Source organism: Grammomys surdaster, unplaced genomic scaffold, assembly GCF_004785775.1.
Source record: "Grammomys surdaster isolate TR1022 unplaced genomic scaffold, NIH_TR_1.0 220, whole genome shotgun sequence".
In the NCBI taxonomy this organism is placed as follows: Eukaryota; Metazoa; Chordata; class Mammalia; order Rodentia; family Muridae; genus Grammomys; species Grammomys surdaster.
Genome location: NW_021604665.1, coordinates 3,051,243 through 3,070,268, shown reverse-complemented (window position 1 = coordinate 3,070,268; position 19,026 = coordinate 3,051,243).

The window sequence follows — 19,026 nt, the reverse complement described above, 5'->3', positions numbered from 1 at the left end:
TAGGAGCATCACCACTCCTGATTTCAAGTTATACTACAGTGCCAGCAGTAATAAAAAAAATCATGATATGGCCACAAGAAGAGACACACAGATCAGTGAAATTGAGTAGGGGACTCAGATGCAAGTCTATGTACATACAGCTACTTGGTTTTTGACAAAGATGACAAAAATACTCATCAGAAAGAGAGACAGTATCTTTAACAAATCATGCTGGAAAAGTTGCCTATAGGAGAATAAAACATCTTCCTTTTCTCACCCTGATCCCTCCCATATACTCTAAATATATCAAAAATTTTAATTTCAGATGAAACCATAAAACTTGTAGAGGAATGAGTAGGAAGTTCACTTCATGAAGTAGGCTCAGATGTGAACTTTTGAATAGGATCCCAGTCACATCAGAAACTAGTGGGACCCCATGGAATTAAAAAACAAAAACAAAAGACAAAGAAAACTTTTGTACAGTAAATGAAACTGTCCCTTGACATAAGAGGGGAGAAAAAAAAAACCTTACTAGCTATATATCTTACAGAGGATTAAATGTCTAGAATATATGAGGAACTAAAAAAAAAACCAATTGAGTTAAAAAAATGGGCTATGGAACTGAATATAATATAGAGTTCTTAAGTGAAGAAATAAAAATGACTAAGAAATATTTTAAGAAGTGTTCATCATTCTTAGCCAGAAGGAAAATGCAAATTAGAACTACCCTGAGACTTCATCTTATTCTAGTTATAACGGTTAAGGTCTACAGCTGACACCAAATACTAGGTTGGAGGGAAAGCAGAACCTTTATTCACTTTTGGTGAGGTAGAAAACTTATGCATTTGTAATGAAAATCAGTGTGAAGAAGCCTAGAAAAGCTAAAAATAGATCTACCATATGAGCCAGTTATACTACTGGTATATACCTAGAAGACTCTTTATCTTACTACAGAGATTATGTGCAAATAGCTTGTCTATATTTATTGTTGAGCTATTCACAGTAACTATGAAATAGAATCAACCTAATATCTATCATCTGATGAATAGACGATGGGAATGTGGCACATGATACACAATGGAACTTCAGTCAGCTGTAAAGAAAAACGAAATTTTCAAGGAAATGGATGGAACTGGAAAAAAATACCAAATGAGGTTATTCAGACCTAGATATAAAAATGTTTATTCTTCCTCATATGTGAATCCTAACTACGAATCTTTAGATTTATGGATTTGGATTAGAGTATCTGCAAAAGTCAGGAAGTTAGAAAGGGGCCACTGAGGGGAGGGTAAGAAATATTTTATGTGAGGATGGATGGTCAGATCCAAATGCCATGGAGTCAGAAAGAGGATTAATGGAGTAAGGAGGTGTATGGGAGTGTGGGATTGGGAAAGTGCAGAGGAGGCGTTGGGGGAGGGACACTAACACTAAGGAAGTTTGAATAGCCATATATAAGCATATAAACTACTATCATTCATTTCTTAAACGAGTAAATTTAAAAAATTTTAGTGTAGGTTCCATGTTCCAGAGGTCCCCCTTACACATAAAAAATGCAGGCAGTTGCTACTGCTCTTACTTACCCACCATAACTTGATATAAGACCCCATTGCAGAAGACACTACACACTTTGGTCACAAGATACAGAAAAATAAAGTGAGAACTTACTTAAAAACTGCTTCTCAAATGGCTAGTCTTCATAGGTGCTCTGCAGGATACTCAGAGTGGACAGTCGCTAGTAGTCTTACCTAGCTATCAACAGTATGAACTACAGTAATAACTAGCATATGTCTATTGATGCGATATTGGCATGAATGTTATCAGAGCAGCCAAGACTTTTCAAAACTGAATTTAAAGCCCATTCCACAGGAAGGAATAAATGCATGATACTGTAAACCTGGCCAAGGACCAACTGGTGACTCGGGATATCATAGTCCTACTACTGTTGCCTTGATAAATGAACATGGCATCAAAATACATTTTGAACACTTGTCTTTATATTTAGAGATTAGTGTGGATACCAGTCTTCACCAGAGAATCTTATTTTTGTAATGGAAAGTGGTTAGCACAGAGACTAAGTGGCTATGGGATAGTCAGCCTTAAATGGGGCATCTGTAAAAACACAGCCTCCCCAAGACTCAGGGAAAATCACAGAAGAAAGGGAAAAAAGAGTATAAGAGCCAGAAGTTGGGGAGGACTTTTATGAACTAGCATCTTCTGGATATAACATGGCAGATGCACTCATAAACTCAAAGCAGCAATTCTAATTTATATAAGACATTAAAAAGAGTATGACTGTCAAGAAATTAGACTTAGTGAGGACCATATCCCCTAAGGGACTCTAAACAGTCAGTAGTGGTTTAAAAAGGGGTGTGTCATTTTCTTCAATGACAGATCAGTTGTCCATACTCCAGTAGATAACCTCCCATTTTTGCTTATGCAGAAATAATTGTTTATATGCTATTGGTTACACACACAAAATGGCATGAGGGTAGTAAAAACGGGTTTCTGTGGGAGAAAGGAGATGCGACAGGGTACTAGGGAGGGAAAAAAAAGCAATAAAATTCATTATGTATGTATATGAAATTTTCAAATTATTTAAAATTAAATAATATTTTAAAAAAGAAAAAGAGGATTAGGGAAAGCAATTATGGGAAGATGTATTTCTAATCTTGAGCTAAAGGCTGACTCGCAACTCACCTCTTCAGAAATGTTGTTGTTGTCAGAATTTCCAGGTAAGTTTCTGTGTGTCTTTGAGAGTGCCTTCAACATGGCTTATGAAGGATGCTTGAGATAGAAGGCCCCTGTGGTTTCCATTTGGTACTTGACTTAATTAAAAGCAGTCATGCTAACAAAAGAGTAGGGTAGGGAGTCTGCTTCTCCATTTTTTTCTATTTTCTCACCAATTTCATGACAGATTTCTCAAAGGATTTTTAAATATAAAACAGCAGAAATACCATTTAATATAGTAGTGGCAGCACATATCAAGCCTAAGTAGGAATGAAACATGAAGAGGTATAGCATTGTAAGGTTGGAAGTTTTGTTTGTTTGTTTTTTGTCTTTTAGGTTTAGACATAATAGCTCAGTGGTATGGACTTGGCCATTCCATAAATGAGCATAATTGCTAAGAAAATGGTTTCATTAGACACATAACAGAGAGTGTAAAATAACTTTCATTTTTCAGCCAGTTCCTTTTGGCTTAACACAAAGACAATACAAGAAACAATGCTGGCACCCTATGCCCTTTTGGAACCAGGGATCTATTTTGCATCATGTGGTACTCACAGATCCAAAAGCATTTCTCCAGTTCAATTCAGGTACGTCTTCCATAGGATATCCTTTTGTGCTAAAGCACTGTAGACCTCAGCTAAAGCAGATAAAGGATTTTATTTAGAAATGAGAGCCCAGTGACTTCCAAGCTTCATTGCATATTACAGTCACTTTTGGAGATATATTAAAAATTGATGCTGAACAAATCTATGATGAATCACATTTTTTCCTTGGTGTACATGTGTGTATGAGAGAGACAGAGATTAGAGAGAAGGAGTGCTAGGCACGTACTAAGGTCACATGGAGGTCAGAGAACAACTTTTTTTGGTTATGAAACTCAGACATTAATGGCTGCGCAGTTCTTCAGCCCAAGAAAACAACGTTTGGAAGCTATTTCTCACTTTCACTTACTGCAGGATCTCTTGTTTTCTTCTATGCTGTATATTCTAGGCTACATGGCAACTGAGCTTCTGGGTGAGATGGTGTCCCATCTCACTGTAGAATTGTTGGGCTTACAGATTCACAGGATCATATTCAGGTTTAACTTATTTAGTTTTATTTATTTGAGGACTTCATACATGAGTACACAGCATTTGTATCATTTCTACTCCTCCCTCTCCACTTTTAACTCCTCCTTTATCATCTGTCTCTGATTGGGTTTTATTGCTGTGAAGACATACCATGACCAATGCAACCGTTATAAAGATAAACATTTAACTGTGGTTGGCTTTCAGAGTTCAGTCGATTATCACCATGGTGAGAAGCATGGCAGCAGGCAGGCAGACAAAGAGTTGGAGAAGGAGCTGAAAGGTTTTTTTTTCAGAGTTTTAATACATTTATTAATTGTGTGTGCGGGCTCATGCACACATGTATGTGTCATGGCATGTGTGTGTGTAGATCAGAGAACAATCTCTGATGTTGACTTCTTCTTTCCACCATGTGAGTCCTGGGGACCAACTCAAACACCTTTTTGGATTCTTATTATTCTGTTTTCTCAGTGGATTGTACCTTTGTCCTAAACTGACTCAGATAAGCCACATAGTTACACTATCCCATCTCACAAGGGACTTTTTTTTTTTTTTTGAGAAAGGGTTTTACTATATACACCAAGTTGGCATAAGCTCACAGAAATCCACCTACCTCTGCCTTTTTCTCCCACCACACCTGGGTTCTCTAGGGTTCTTATTCATAAATTCATTTGGTGGCAAGAAAGTTTGCATCTAAAAATGCTGCCTCTGCATTCTATTCTATCCCTTTCATTGGGTCATCTAAAGATATGTCAACTAACCTAATAGGGTACAGATGGGGCTAAGGAAACAGCTACTGAAAGAAACATGGAAGCATGTAAGTATTAAGAAGGAGCATTATCAAACACTTACTCGTAGTGAACACTGTAAGCATTACAGAAGAGTCATTTTCTCAGTCAATTCTCTCAAGAATCCTCCAGGATAGATACTGCTGTCAACTTCCTTCTAGGGAAGCTCAAACTTTACCCCAAGCTTTTGTTAGAATCCTACCATTGCACTGCCTGATTTACCCATTGTTAATGTTCATAGTATTGGCTGAATGGGCTGTTAGCAGTGGTGTCATGTGGGTTCCTGCATACCCTGTCTCTCTCTCTCTCTTTTTTTTTTTCAAATTGTAATTTATACTCATTCACACAGGGGTTATAAACACAAAAAGGCAGGATGTGGGGAAGGGGATGACACTGGAGCATGGGCGTTCAGGGGAAATACAGATATCTTTGAGAACAGAGTATCGGCTGGGTGAGAGTTCAGGGGATAGGTCACTATGATTCTGTCTATGATTCACTTGTCCTTATCTAAGTTGGTATTATCTGCCAAGGCTACCTATTTCCAAGGTCTGTGACTACTCAGGCTGGTAAATTGTCACAAAAACTCCCTGTTTACAATAGCTTATAGCCATCTGTTTCAGTGTTTATCCACAGAGACCCAAGACTTGGTGTTAGTATACATGTATGACAGGCCTATTGCTGATTTTAGGCCTATGGCTGATTTTAGGCCTTAGAGTGTGTAAGTAGGGATGTCCCTGACATCTCCTCCCTTCTCTAAGTATAGACGGGCTGTGGCGAATCTAATCTTGTGAAGGTGGGGATAGAGGCCTGACCTCCAGTAATTGAAGGGGACTTTGTAATGGCTCCAGTCCCCCTGTCATTGTCCAGTGAGGCATGAGGGCCATACCCATCCCAATGTCTTTTTCGGGGATACTGTTGACATTAACCCCTATGCAGTCAGGCTTGTCTCTCAGGGAACCCAGAGAGATATTTTTAACTTTTGATGTTCCCTTGTAGTGCTTAGCCTCGCAGCCTAAGCAAGAATTCAGATCGCCTGTCAGAGGGGGTTCTGGGTGGCCCCTCTCTGCTTGGTCTAGGGGAAGAAGTCCCCTCTTTTAGTTTGGGTGGAGATGGGTTTTGGGAACACCCTGGATAAAGTAACAACCTCATCTTGAGTCTGGTGGTCCTCCATAGCTAACTTATGATAATATGTCTGAATAGGTTTTGCTACCAAATTATTTATCTGTTGTTTCACAGAGTTAGTCAGCCTATTTGAGGCCCAGGGACCAGAAGAAATAAACAAAAAGAACCCAAGTAATGGTCCCAAGATGAGAGGAGGTAGGGTTGACAATCCTGGAGAGGCTGAAAACCAAGTTTTGTACCAGAACTCATCTTTCTCTTTCTCTCTCTGACTTTTCTCAGGGCCTTCTCGGATCTTTTTCATGCTCTCTTTAACCATCCCTGTCTTGTCTATGTAAAGGCAACCTTCTTCTTTAAGAGCTGTACACAGTCAAGAGTCGTACACAGCCTTTTCTATTATAATAGAGTAAATCAAATCCAATAAGGATCTTTGCGATTTTTGGAGGTCTCGTCAGACAGTGAAACGAGGGATTTCTTCAGATTAGCGATGTCAATCTCCAGCTGTTTGATGTTCTTGTCAATGGTCCTTCGAAGGTCTGAGTAGTATAAGTTCGGAGGCCATCATCTGGATTAGAACTTCTAACAGCAGACATCATGGGTGATTCATTTTTACCTGGAAAGGAAAAAGAAGGTAATTCTCAGGGAGATTCCTCTTCCCCGATGTAAATTGTTATTCATTTTATTTATGGTTGGGCCTGGCTTTGTGGGGGTATCTATTTATTTCATTAATCTTTTTGGTAGCCAATTAGCTGTGCCTTCTGTGGTATCAAACAGGCATATCAATCCTCAGCCCCATAAGGGAACTGAGTCCAGGCCATTCCCTTTAAGGGTAAGAGGGTCCTTCCCCATATCTGTGGCAAAGTTTTTACTGGTCTCGGTGATGCCAGAGGCAGTCAGCAGCAGTTTTGCCATGAGCTTTCAGTTTTAGAGAGTTAAAAGTGAACAAGGCTTGATGGAGAATATTTCAGGGGGACTCCTTCTGGGGGGGCTACCGTTCCCCTTCTTTTGTTTTTAAAGTCAATTTTTCAGAGTTCTTGTAAAAAGGAGCTGAGAGTTTTACATCTTGATTCTGGAGGAAGAGTTGAGAGTTCTACATTTAGATTCAAAGGCAGACAAGAGAGGTCTGACTCTTCTGCACTAGGTGGAGCTTAAGCATAGGACCTCAAAGCCTACCTCCACAGTGACTCATTTACTCCAGCATGGCCATACCTCCTAATAGTATTACCTTCCATGGGACAAGCATATTCTAACCACCACATCTCCCAACCACTCCCCTGACTTTCTCTCTCTCTCTCTCTCTTTCTCTCTCTCTCTCTCTCTCTCTCTCACTTTCCTTCTCCCCCGCTCTTTTATTGAGTAAAATTAGTGTTGACTTTATTTGCTTGTAGTTAGGCCTGAGGTCTGGTGCCTAAAAACCAAAAGCTTGGTTCTCCCTCTCTTAGTGCCCATTGACTGCCTGCCTGTAGCTCTGCAGCTCAGGTCAGGGCCTTGTGAAATTTTTCTGCATCCATGTTGGTCTGGCCTTTGTGGGTCTTATGCAGGCAGCCACAATGGTGAGACTTCATGAGTTTGACCTTCTCGTTGTGCCAAAACCCTTTCTTGCAGCAACCAACTTAGTCCTTAGGCTCACAAGATCTTTTCATTCCCACTTCCATGACTTTCCTTGAACCTTAGATATAAGGATTATGCTATAAATGTCACTTATGGGGAGAACACAAATGGTCCCTTCCTTTTTGCATTTTGATCAGTTGTGTATATCTTTATCACAAAAAGAAACTTCTTTATTGAGGTGTGAAACCTTCACTTATCTGTAAGTCTAATACTGGACAGGCTGTATTTATGTATTTAGGAATATCTATGCATATATGTGTGTATATATATACACACATATATGTATGTATATGCCTGTAGCAACAGTTAAGGGAAAAAGAAGTGATGGGTTTGAAAGAGAGCATGGAGGGGTACACAGGATAGTTTAATGGGAAGAAAGGGAAGGGAGAAATGATATAATTATATTATAATCTAAAAAACTAAAAGAAATAACTTTTAAAAGGCATTTGAAAACTATATTACTTTAGTGATATAATAGAGGTAGGTTCTTTTTCTCCCAGAGGGCCTATGACCTTTCCACCCATCGTTCTGGGTTAGGTTTACAGTACTAGGCATGCGTGTCCTCCAATAGAGCAGGCACTAAGCCTAATTGGATAGCTGTTATTTATCCCTAGATACATATGACAATTCTTCTCTTCCTCTTAGCCGTTTTCCTCGAGTAAGATAAAATCTTAGAGCAGTTTTAATGTACATTTCCAGAGTTGGTAAGGATGTTGAACATTTTTTGCGATACTTCTTAGACTTCTTTTTTGCCTTTAGTAAAGTCCTTTTATATCTATAGCCAGTTTTTAACTAGTCTGTTTATTTTCTTAACGTTTTATTTTTTGAATTCTTTATATATTCTAGACGTTAGTCCTCAAGCAGATCTCTCCCACTGTGTGAGTTTCCTCTTCATCCAATTGTTTCCTTAGTTATACAGAAGCTTTTTAGTTTTATCAAGTCCTACTTATCGACAGTAGGATTTAACTCTTAGGCTTTGTAGTCCTTGTTTAGGGTTGTCTTTGCTATCTGCGGTCTTCTTTGCTTCCATATGAATTTGAGGATGTCTTTTTCTATTTCTTTGAAGAATATTGTGGCAATTTTGATTGAGATGGCATTGAACCAGTAAATTGTTCTTGGTAGGATAGTCATTTGTGCAATATTAATTCTACTGATTTGAGTGCATGAGAGATCTTTCCACTTAAAAAAAACATATCTTTCTCAATTTTTAAAAATTTTTATTCCTAAATATTTTCTTTGGGGATATTGCCAATGGGGATATGTTTATGATCTTGTTCTCCATGTGTCTTGTTAGTATACAAAAGGCCACTGAGTTTTGTAAGTTAATTTTGTATCTTACCATTTTGCTGAAATTATTTATGTTTTTTATGAATTTTGAGAACTCTTGCATATAATCTTCAAATAGAGATTTGACTTCTTTTGTACTTATATCCCTTTAGTTTTCTTCTGTTGTCATATTGCTATAGCTAGTGCTTCAAATACTACGTGGAGAAGGAACGAAGATAATGAACAGTCCCAACGTGTTCCTGATTTTGATGGGTTTGTTTGGGAGTTTTCTTCATTAGGATGGTGTTGGCTGTCATATACAGCCTTTATTATGTTGAAGTATGTCTTATCTCATTGTACTCTCTTTAGAACTTAAATTGTGAAAGTATGTTGGTTTTTGTCAAAGCCTTTTCCTTCATCCACTGATATAGCTGTATAATTTTTGTCTTTAAGCCCATTTGAGGATTTACTAACAGGGTAGCACTTAGAGGGCAAACTCACCAGGCTAGGCAAGAGCACAAGATGTGCTGGTTATGGGGCCTGGGGAATGGATATGATATGGGGCCTGGAGGCTACATCTGGCTTTTTGAGAAACCATAATTTAATTAGCTTATGATAACCATATGAAAAAAGTATCTTCCAAATAATGTTTATTCTGAATCTGGGGTAAAGAACCGTTGCAATAACAATTTAAGTCCAGGCCTTTGTGTGATTTTTCTGGTTCAAAATATTTGTGGATTACCTTCATCCTTTAGCATGACTCACTTTGGCATTGATTCATAAGACAGAATCTTGAGTTCGGGTAAAGGAACAGAGAGACAGCATAGAGGAACATTTGTGTAGATCTCACATGCAGAGTGATGTATTTATGCACTATGTCACTGGGGCACTGAGAGTCTCTGTAGGAACACATTAATGTCCTCTGGTGATTTCCCACTGTACACTCATCTTGTTCTCAACATTCTTCTAAAAGGAACTCCAGTCCAAGGAGGAAAAGAGGCGTGGAGGAGTCAGCGATGATGGGTGCTGGATGTGTGACTAGCTCACCAGTGATTCGATGGTTAACAACCCAGACGCATGGCCCAAAAAGGCTGGGATTAAACATAAACAAACCAGATGTTGCTCACTTCCCAGGGTTGCCGGTGTTCAGCCATGTTCTTGAGTATTGAGCTATTTCATAAACAGAGTGAGTGCCCTTTACAGGAATGCTCTAGATGAACTATAAAAACCTTAGAACTAAAACTTTATAAAGTCTCCATTGTGAACTAAGGATTCTCAATGCATTCCCACTGGTGAAATTACAGCCCCAAACTATAGATTATGGAACCTGAGACCCAAGACAGGGTCACTATGATACTGTGTATCATTAAACGAATGACCTTCTCCATGTATCTTGGTAGCTGGATGCCTGGTTCCAGCCACAGCCAATCCTCTGTGTTCCTGAGAGCCCATAGACATCCATGGTAAGAATGACCCTGTTTCAGCTCCTCCTCCAACTAACATTTTTCTCCCAGAAGATAATCCACTGCTATTTATGTTAGGTGAAAGTTGAAAATCTGTTAGCATATAACTAAAAGTTCATCCTTTAACGTGTTCATGTAATTGTCCTCAGGCACAGGAAGCCACATTAGTCAAAGATGTTTCCAGGTGTTAATCACCTTTCACTAATCTCACATTTATCTGAAAGGAAAAAAATGATGAGGATTGAAATAGACACAGATCACGTTCAGTACATAAGGTAAGGAATCTAAAGACCCATGAGTGACGACATGTACCTCCAGACACATTTCTAAGCTCCTCTGATTTATGAAAAATTTTGGCATTTACACCCCTCCCCCATTTTCTCTGCAAATACTTAATTCCCATAGATAAGAGTTTTCTTGAAAACAATGAAATATTGCAGCTCTGAGCTATAATTTATAAGATTTTTGATGTCAAGAAGGTATTTGATCATCACCAAAGGGAAGAAGAGCCTGTGGGGAGTACAAATGTACCTGTGGCAAAGAAAGACTCTCAGTTAAAGGTCATTCTGGCTTTATACTGGACACTCCTGCTTCAGACAATTTAATGCTTATACAGATGACTGCTGACAGGTCTTCATATACAGTGAACACCTATTCACTTGTCCCTTAGGGACTGTTGTGAAATTTATATGGAGTCAAATTGCTGATTCATAGGAAAATATTCTGTCTTTCTATCTGTCTATCTATCTGTCTGTCTGTCTGTCTGTCTGTCTATCTATCTGCCTGCCTACACACACACACACACACACACACACACACACACACACACAATTTGCCTATGTTGTTTCAAACTGTTCTATGAAAACGTGTCTGCCTACTTAAAGCTGAGTGACTTGGTATGATGGGTCAGGCAACCCATACTAAGCCAATTTGGTTCCACCTGGAAAGAATGCTTAGCTAATCATCTGACATGAGAGCTGAAGACATAAGAGATGTGCCAGAGTGACAAAGGAGGGTCATTACTATGGCTTGAGTGTGAAATGACCCCCAGAGTTTGGATTTTGAGCACTTGACTCAAAACTGGTTGCACTATCTGGGGAGGCTGTGTGGTCTTGCTGGTGGCAGTGAGTTCTTAGGGATGGGCCTTTGGGGGTTAGAGTCCAGCCCTGCCTACTTCCCATTCTCTCTGCTCCCTTATCTATGGAGACAGAAGCAGCTGTCATCATACACTGCCACTGCCACAGACTGAGCTGCCTCCAGCTACCTTGCTTTCTACACTGTGCTGCACTGTGATGTCTGGAGCTGTGAGAGAAAACAAACCCCTCTTCCTTTAAGCGACTTCTGTCAGGTGTTGTGTGAAAGCAGTGAGAAAAGCAGCTACCACAGCTCCAGAGAAAAGACAATGGCCAAGCACTACGAGAGACAGAGAGGAGAAACTGCCACGAAGAGAAGTTAACAGATCAACCTCTGGTAGCTGTTGTGATTCATTCATCCTAGGATTTTAGTTTCACCTTTACTGACTTATTTCTTGCTGTAAATTCCACAAGATATTCTTCTTCTATAGACACACCCACAAAGCAAGACTTAGCGGATTTCTTTTTATTGTGATCAAAAAAACCTTTTAACATAAAAGCAATGAATCCTCCTAAAAATCAATACCACAAACTCAGATGTGATCTGAATGTTCTTGGAAGTTTACTGCAACTTGGATCTTTGAGAGCTTTTTTTTATGGCATATATTTTAGTTTTGACTGAAAAGCAATTGTTATCAGTTGTTTTTCTCATGAGAGATGAGACTCTTCTATCACATGCGTGATAATCACCACTGCCCATAAAATGACATTAAATAAAATCCAACCCGGGTGAAGACAGTTCTTCCAGTGTGTGGCTTTCATGTCTGGCTGGCATCATGTAGGCATAACAACCGCCATGGTTATCCTATATAAGTGTTTTCTGTACTCGTGTCTACTACTCTTCCATCAGTCAGCAGACTCTCCATTTGTGTGCCTTTTCCCCGTAGTTTTTCATACTGTCTGTCCATAAGACCAATTTAAAAATGTCTGACTAGATTCTGGAGTAAAATGCAGTGTTGGGTCAAATGATGGGATTTTGTCGGTTAAGCATTTCTGAAGTGCATTCATATGGGGCTGAGGAGGTGGCTTAGTGGTGAAGTATTTACTGATCAAGTACGAGGAGGAGTCTCAGCATGTGAGTAGAAAGCCAACTGTAGCCATGCATCTGTACTCCCAGTTACAGAAGGGGATGTGTTCCCAGAGTTTGATGGCTAGCTCATCCAACTTAAAGGACAAGCTTCAGGTTTAGTGAGGGATACAAGAAAGAGTAAGAGAATAGGACCCCTGACCTCCTCCTCTGGACTTAGCACTCATGTGCTGGAGTACCTCTACACACACACACACACACACACACACACACACACACACAGAGAGAGAGAGAGAGAGAGAGAGAGAGAGAGAGAGAGAGAGAGAGAGAGAGAGAGAGAGATGCAAGCATGCATGCACTTGCCTTTGTCATGAAAAGGTATATGAAGAGTAGTAGAAAGAAATATTTAATGTAGAACAAGGAAATGCAACTGATGTAACGGCAAGTGGCAACACTAAAGGTAGATGCTGCTGTTTTGTGGTTTCAGTAAAATACATGTCACCCTGTTTAAAATCAGTTGTCAGCCCTTTCTGGTTTCACTGGGATACATACCCCCCAACTCCTCCATCTCTGAGTTGTTTCACATTTTACATAGTTGTTGTCCGATACTTTTGACTTATCCTTTTCTCCCATTTTGTTTTCCTTGGTTCACTGCCCATCTGTTGTGCATCTCAGATAAAATGCAGTGAAAAAGTTAGATTCCTGAAAAAGAGAAATGAGAATCAGGTGGCTCACACTTCAGGAAAGGAGATTCTTAATGGCAGGAATGTAGCCAGGTCACAGGGGAAGGCAGACTATACAGAAATGCTTAGGAATGAAAGCAAATGGTTGTCCTCTCATTTGAACATTTGTCAGACAAAAAAGATCAGCAACCACAGTTGAGGTTCTAGGGAGCAATAGCCAAGATCTGTGAGTTTACCACAAAGGAACTTAACTTATTTCAGTTTGTAAGAGCTTGCTTTTCCCATGAAGATAAAAGGCAGCGTTTCAAAGCCACAGTTCCTCGGCTCCTGGGAAATGTTCGTAGGCTCATAGCTTTGTTACAGACTTTTTAACTTCTTTCACTTGCCTGAACAAATGAATTTCTGGAATCACACCACATGCTTATGTTTTTGACCTCTTTCCTTCATTTAAACTTTATGAAGTAAGTCAGATTAACTGAATGAGGATTTGCAGTGCCTGGTTCCCACGTTCTGGGGAGCCCTTCTTCCATGGCCTTGGACTTGGATGCACAGTTTTCTCACTGTGCACAGAACTTATTGTCTGTAAGCAGAGACCCCTGGAGGAAAACATGTGGCCACCTGTCAGCTGCCAGCCCCAGCTTCTTCTCTGAGAGTAGCCTTTTAAAGGAATTGAGGATTTGGAGCCTCTGGAAACAGTTTGTTCAAAAGCTGAAATTAAAAGCTGTCAAAATATGGGCACACGGGTGGCTTGATCAACCTAGAGAGTCAAGAATATTAATTTCTCGGAACCCTCCTGCCTACAGCCTTCACTATAGTTCACACACTTAAATCACCTGCTTTGTTCCTGTGGTGACATTGTAGAATCTCATTTAGAATAAAGAACAACTAGACACCCGAGCCCGCCCGCCCGCCCGCCCATCCATCCATCCATCCATCCATCCATCCATCCATCCATTAAAAAATCATTTATCTGTGCCTTCTTTAGAGAAGACTACATGTTACATGCTGAGGATGTAATATCAACAAAAAAGTTCTGCACACACATGTACACACGCACACACACACACTTGCACACAGACACAAGCACATACACACATAGAGATGCTCATCCATACATACATAATTTGCATGTAAATATGTGTGGTGTGTGTGTGTCTGTGTGTGTGTGTCTGTGTGTGTGTTTAACCTGATAGATGAGGTATATAGTGTACATCTCTTTGAGGGCCCATAGATTAATTAAGGCTAAGGGTCACGAGAAAACATTGAAGGGTTTGAGAAGGCAGCGCTGTGACAGGGTAGATGTTCCACAAGGACATCTGGATATTAAGGGAAAATGGGTATCTGGAGGCAAGAGGAAGCAAAGGTGTTCTTTTGCCTCCAGAAGGAAGATGGTGGCTTTGAATCAAAATGGGCACTTGGGATGGGAAGAGTGAGCTAGCAGAGCCAGGAGGTTGACAATAAAATTGATTGTCCTAGTATAGATTAGACTTGAGGGTGAGGGCAGCCAGAGCAGATGTCAAGAATGATCCCTAGATTGCTTTCTGGCTGAGTGGCAGGGGGACATCTGTGAGATGGATTATTATATAGGAGTGACAATACACTGTGTCTTGGTCATCCAGGGATGACATTGCCCTCTGTTTGCCTGTGTTTCATTTCAAACCCTGTCTGCACAGAACTACAACTCGAGAACATGCTGCAGTGCAAATGTTTTCAGAAGTGACAGATAAAAGGAGAAACCCCATATCCCCAGACTCCAAGCTGAGTGCCAGAATTTCAATGGGAGTGAACATAAGACCATCTCATTACCCAACGAGGAAGTAATGACGGGAGAATTTGATGCTCGATTATAATTACTTTATTACCTCTGTTTTGGAAATATTTTGTGACTACAACAAAGATCTGGCAGATGAGCACAGGGTGAACATAGCACCCTAAGGAAGGGTTTCCTTGGGAATGACAATTTAAGTTAAGACTAATTGTTATTTAGCAATGAGAAATAAATGTTCCAGGTAAAGAACATTAACATTTTTATGGTTTAAGGAATGAAAAGTATGAGGTATATACAAGTTCTTTTTCTATTTCATGGCTGTCAGGGGCTGGCGCGACAGAGAGGGGAGGCAGGTGAGGTAAGACCTGGCAGATAAATACTTGTGACTTCTTTTAAAAGTTATTTCTACTCCAGATCTCCATTGCTTAGAGCTCAATGGAGATAAGAGAAACTGAATTGCAAAGAAGTAAGATTACCAGAAGAAGCCAGAGGAGGCTTCAGACTGTTGGGAGTGAGGAGGATTGTCTTTGGGAAGAAACTTCTTTTCATAATTCTGACTCAAATCCTAATTCATCTTTCACTTTAGGCTTGACTCCTTGGTCTGGGATAGCTCTCCTAGACCACCCCTTAGTTTCCATTAGCTCCTGAACCTACTGTGTGGCAAGACTTGTAGAAAGTGGACCATATGGGGACCAGCTTTTCCATGCTGCTTGTCAGGCTGCTTTCTCTTTTCACAGCTGTTTCCAGAGCACGTGGCTGTCATGTTTGTTCCAGATGAGGTGGAGAGATAAGAGGCCATCATGGCACACTCTGTGGTACCATGTGCCTTTCCTAGCACCTATTCTAGCAAATATTTTGGTTTGAAGATTCTCTATGATTCTTTCTCTTCTCCTCTTCCTTTTTCTCCTCTTTGTCCTCCTCTTCCCCATCACCCCCATTCTCCTCTTTCTCCTTCTCCTCCTCACCTCTTTCTTCTCCTCCCCCACCTTTTCCTCCTGTTCTCCTGTTGTATTTTCTTCTTGCTCCTTTCTAGTCCCTGTGCCCTGTCTCTTCAGAGCATTCTCTCATCATGGTGTATATTCCTTCTATAACCTCTAAGCAAAGAGGCCTCACAGAGAGCTTTCTTATTTAATGGACTGAAAGGCAGAAGTATGGAGCATTTAAGCCATCCTCATTTTGTAGATACATTGAGATGTATATTAATTTGAGGAACTTCTTTAAATTCAGATCACTGGTTTCTTATGTCAGTGACTGCTTTCCTGGTCATTTGAGCTGTGAGCATGTCCTGAGATAGGTAGCTCATTCTTGAGTGGCTCTGGGGACAGTGTGGTATATTTTATGTTGGAGATGATCTAATCTCTCGCTTGTGAACTTCTGTTCCTGTAGATATCTGAGCAATTGCTTCCCTGTGTCTGACAACAGTAAAACATAAGTAGCTTTTAAATTTCTTTTGATATAATCTTGGCATCTGGCTTTATGAATTGATATATGTGCATGTGTGAATATGTATGTGTGTGTGTAGATGAATGTATATGTGCATGTGTAAATGAGTGTGCATACATGTGTAATGAGTATGTGTACAGGAGTTGATGGGTATGTATATGTGCATGTGTAGATTAGCATGTGTGTGTATGTGTTTGGTGTGTTGGGGGTAGGGAGGAGGCAGAGGAAACACAGTACAATGTCACTTGCATAGTATATGGAGTTTAGAAAACCAGAACCAGATGGCAGACCCTCAACCACCCACATGGCCTTCTGTACATCACTCCCTACCCTGGCCTCAGTGTCTTCACTTGTGAGATGGAAGTGTCCTGTTTTGGTGGAGGTTCTGGTTTTACAGTATGAACACAGGATTCGTACTTATGAGATGATTCTTCTATTCTGAATACCTGCTCCTTACGTGGTTCATTGTCTACCTATTTGCTCTTGTATTCAGTAAAGACAAGATCTGGCATGCCTGACTTGCTGGGAGAGCATCAATTATTGGGGAGCACATGAAGAGGTAGGGAGGACAGTTCAGAGGGCTTCCCATCATCTTGTGGTTGTGACAGAAACACTGGACAGAAGGGAATGACTTCTAGATAAGATTGTGCACGCTAATGAGTATTTTTAAATAATTAAGAATTGGGGTGAGCTACTGCAGACAAATCTATAGAACAAAAGTTTAGGAAGAAACAGGTCAATAAGTCTTTCATAGAAGATTCTTCTTCTTCTTCTTCTTCTTCTTCTTCTTCTTCTTCTTCTTCTTCTTCTTCTTCTTCTTCTTCTTCTTCTCCTCCTCCTCCTCCTCCTCCTCCTCCTCCTCCTCCTCCTCCTTCTCCTTCTTCTTCCTCCTCCTCCTTCTCCTTCTCCTTCTCCTTCTTCCTCCTCCTCCTCCTCTTCCTCCTCCTCCTCCTTCTATGCTCATACATTTAGAAAAACAGGGATAGGGCTGAAGAAATGGCTTAGTGTTCAAGAGTGTTAGTATTCTGTCTAAACTCCACCTCCACAGTTATCTGGCAACACCCACGTATGCTCCTCCCCACAGTTACCTGGCAACAGGCAGGTAGGCGTGCCCACTATAAAAGGGGCTGCTTGACTCCTCCTCTCTCTCTTACTCTCTTACTCTCTTGCCTCTAGCTTCTCCTTGCCCTTCCTCCCTACCTCCGCCCCGCACATGGTCATGGCCAGCCTCCACGTCTCTCCTCTCTCTCTCTTCTCTCTCCACCATCTTCTCCTGTTTCTCTCCCTACCTTTGCCCTCTGCCCTGAATAAACCCCCTCCCCTTTGGAACCGTTTGGTCTGGTGTTGTCTGTTCCAAGCTGTGCGCCGAAGTTTAACAAAGAGTACACACTCTTCTTGCAGAGGATCTGAGTTTAGTTCCCAGCATCCATGTTCAATAGCTTACAACCTGAAGTTCCAGTCCCATGGCATCAGAGGCCATATTCATAGGCACTGGCACTCAATGCATATACCACCACATACATAATTACAAATAATTAAATAAGTAAATAAAAAGAAAGCAAGCAGGAAGAACATTGTTTTTCATGGAGAATATCATGAATCCATCAAGTGGGTGATTTCCATTTCCAGTAACATATCATGGAGAATTTTTTTATTTATTCACTTCTACTTCACTTTTATTTATCTAAGAAAATTTTAACCATTTTTGAGATAGTAATAGTGAGCTCAAACTCCATAGAGTTGCTAACTTTACAGCACAGTTCAGAAGGGCTTTTATGTTTGGTTGGTTGGTTTTGTTTGTTTTTCTGCGTGTTTATTTGGTTAGTTTTGTTTTTCTGAGACAGGGTTTCTCTGTGTAGCCCTGGCTGTCTTTAACTTACTCTGTGAACCAGATTGGCTTTGAATTCAAAGATCCATCCCCCCACCCCACCTTCTGAGGACTGGGATAAAAGGCATGTGTCATCTTTTGGCTTTTTTTTTCATTTTTTAAAAACAGAAGGCTGCTGTGGGCAAGTGTTACAATGTCCATAGTGCTTGTAGAGATACTGGCTTTGACTTACTCATGCTTTTATCTGCCTGGAACACACATTGCTGAAGGAATCTAGATAAATTCTTCAGTGGAGACATATACAATGCAACCTGCAGCATGCATCTGTTTGACGATAACAGGCCTGTTGCCAACTTGGTTTACTGAGTGATGAATGAACAGCACACAGATGTGAGTTATGCTGCTGGAGACATCACAGCAGCAGAAAGCACAGTTTGGAGATGGAGACTGCATTGAACTAACTGTACTAAAGATCTCTGCTGTTGTTCCACCCTCTTTTCTAGATCTGCTAGTTTATATTGCTGTGTCAAAACACCAAAAGCAATTTGTGGAGGAAAGGGTTGATTTGCTTCCAGTTCCAAGTTATAGTCTATGACTGAAGAAGGCTAAGGCAGGAAACCAGAGACAGGTCTATCCAGCTCTCTCTGTTCCTTCACACCTGCCACAGATCTGCCTGCCATGCTGTGGAAATCACTATGTGCTTTCTTTTCCTTCTCTTTCTATGTGGACAAAAATTCACTTCACTAATTTTGCAAGCTCGTATGTATTCCGCCTGGAGACTTGGCTGCCTGGCCCTATAATATATGGCTCTTGTCTTGTTTAAGCCCAGCACCTGTGCCTTAAGTCCCTGCAAGATCTTAGCATATATTTCAAAACCCACCCTGAATTCATGTTATCCTTCTCCCTGTTCTGCCTCCCTTCCCTCTGCCATGCTTTCTTTTCTTCCTTTCCAACTTCTATTTTTCTATTTCCCCATTTCTTTTTGATAACAAAAGAAAAAGCCCCTAGACTTCTCTCCACCCAGTCTCTCTAAATCTCTTCATACTTGCTGTCTTAGGTTGGCTATGTAACATGCATTACTCCTGCAGTTGGCTGTGTAACATGCACTACTCCTTCAGTTGGCT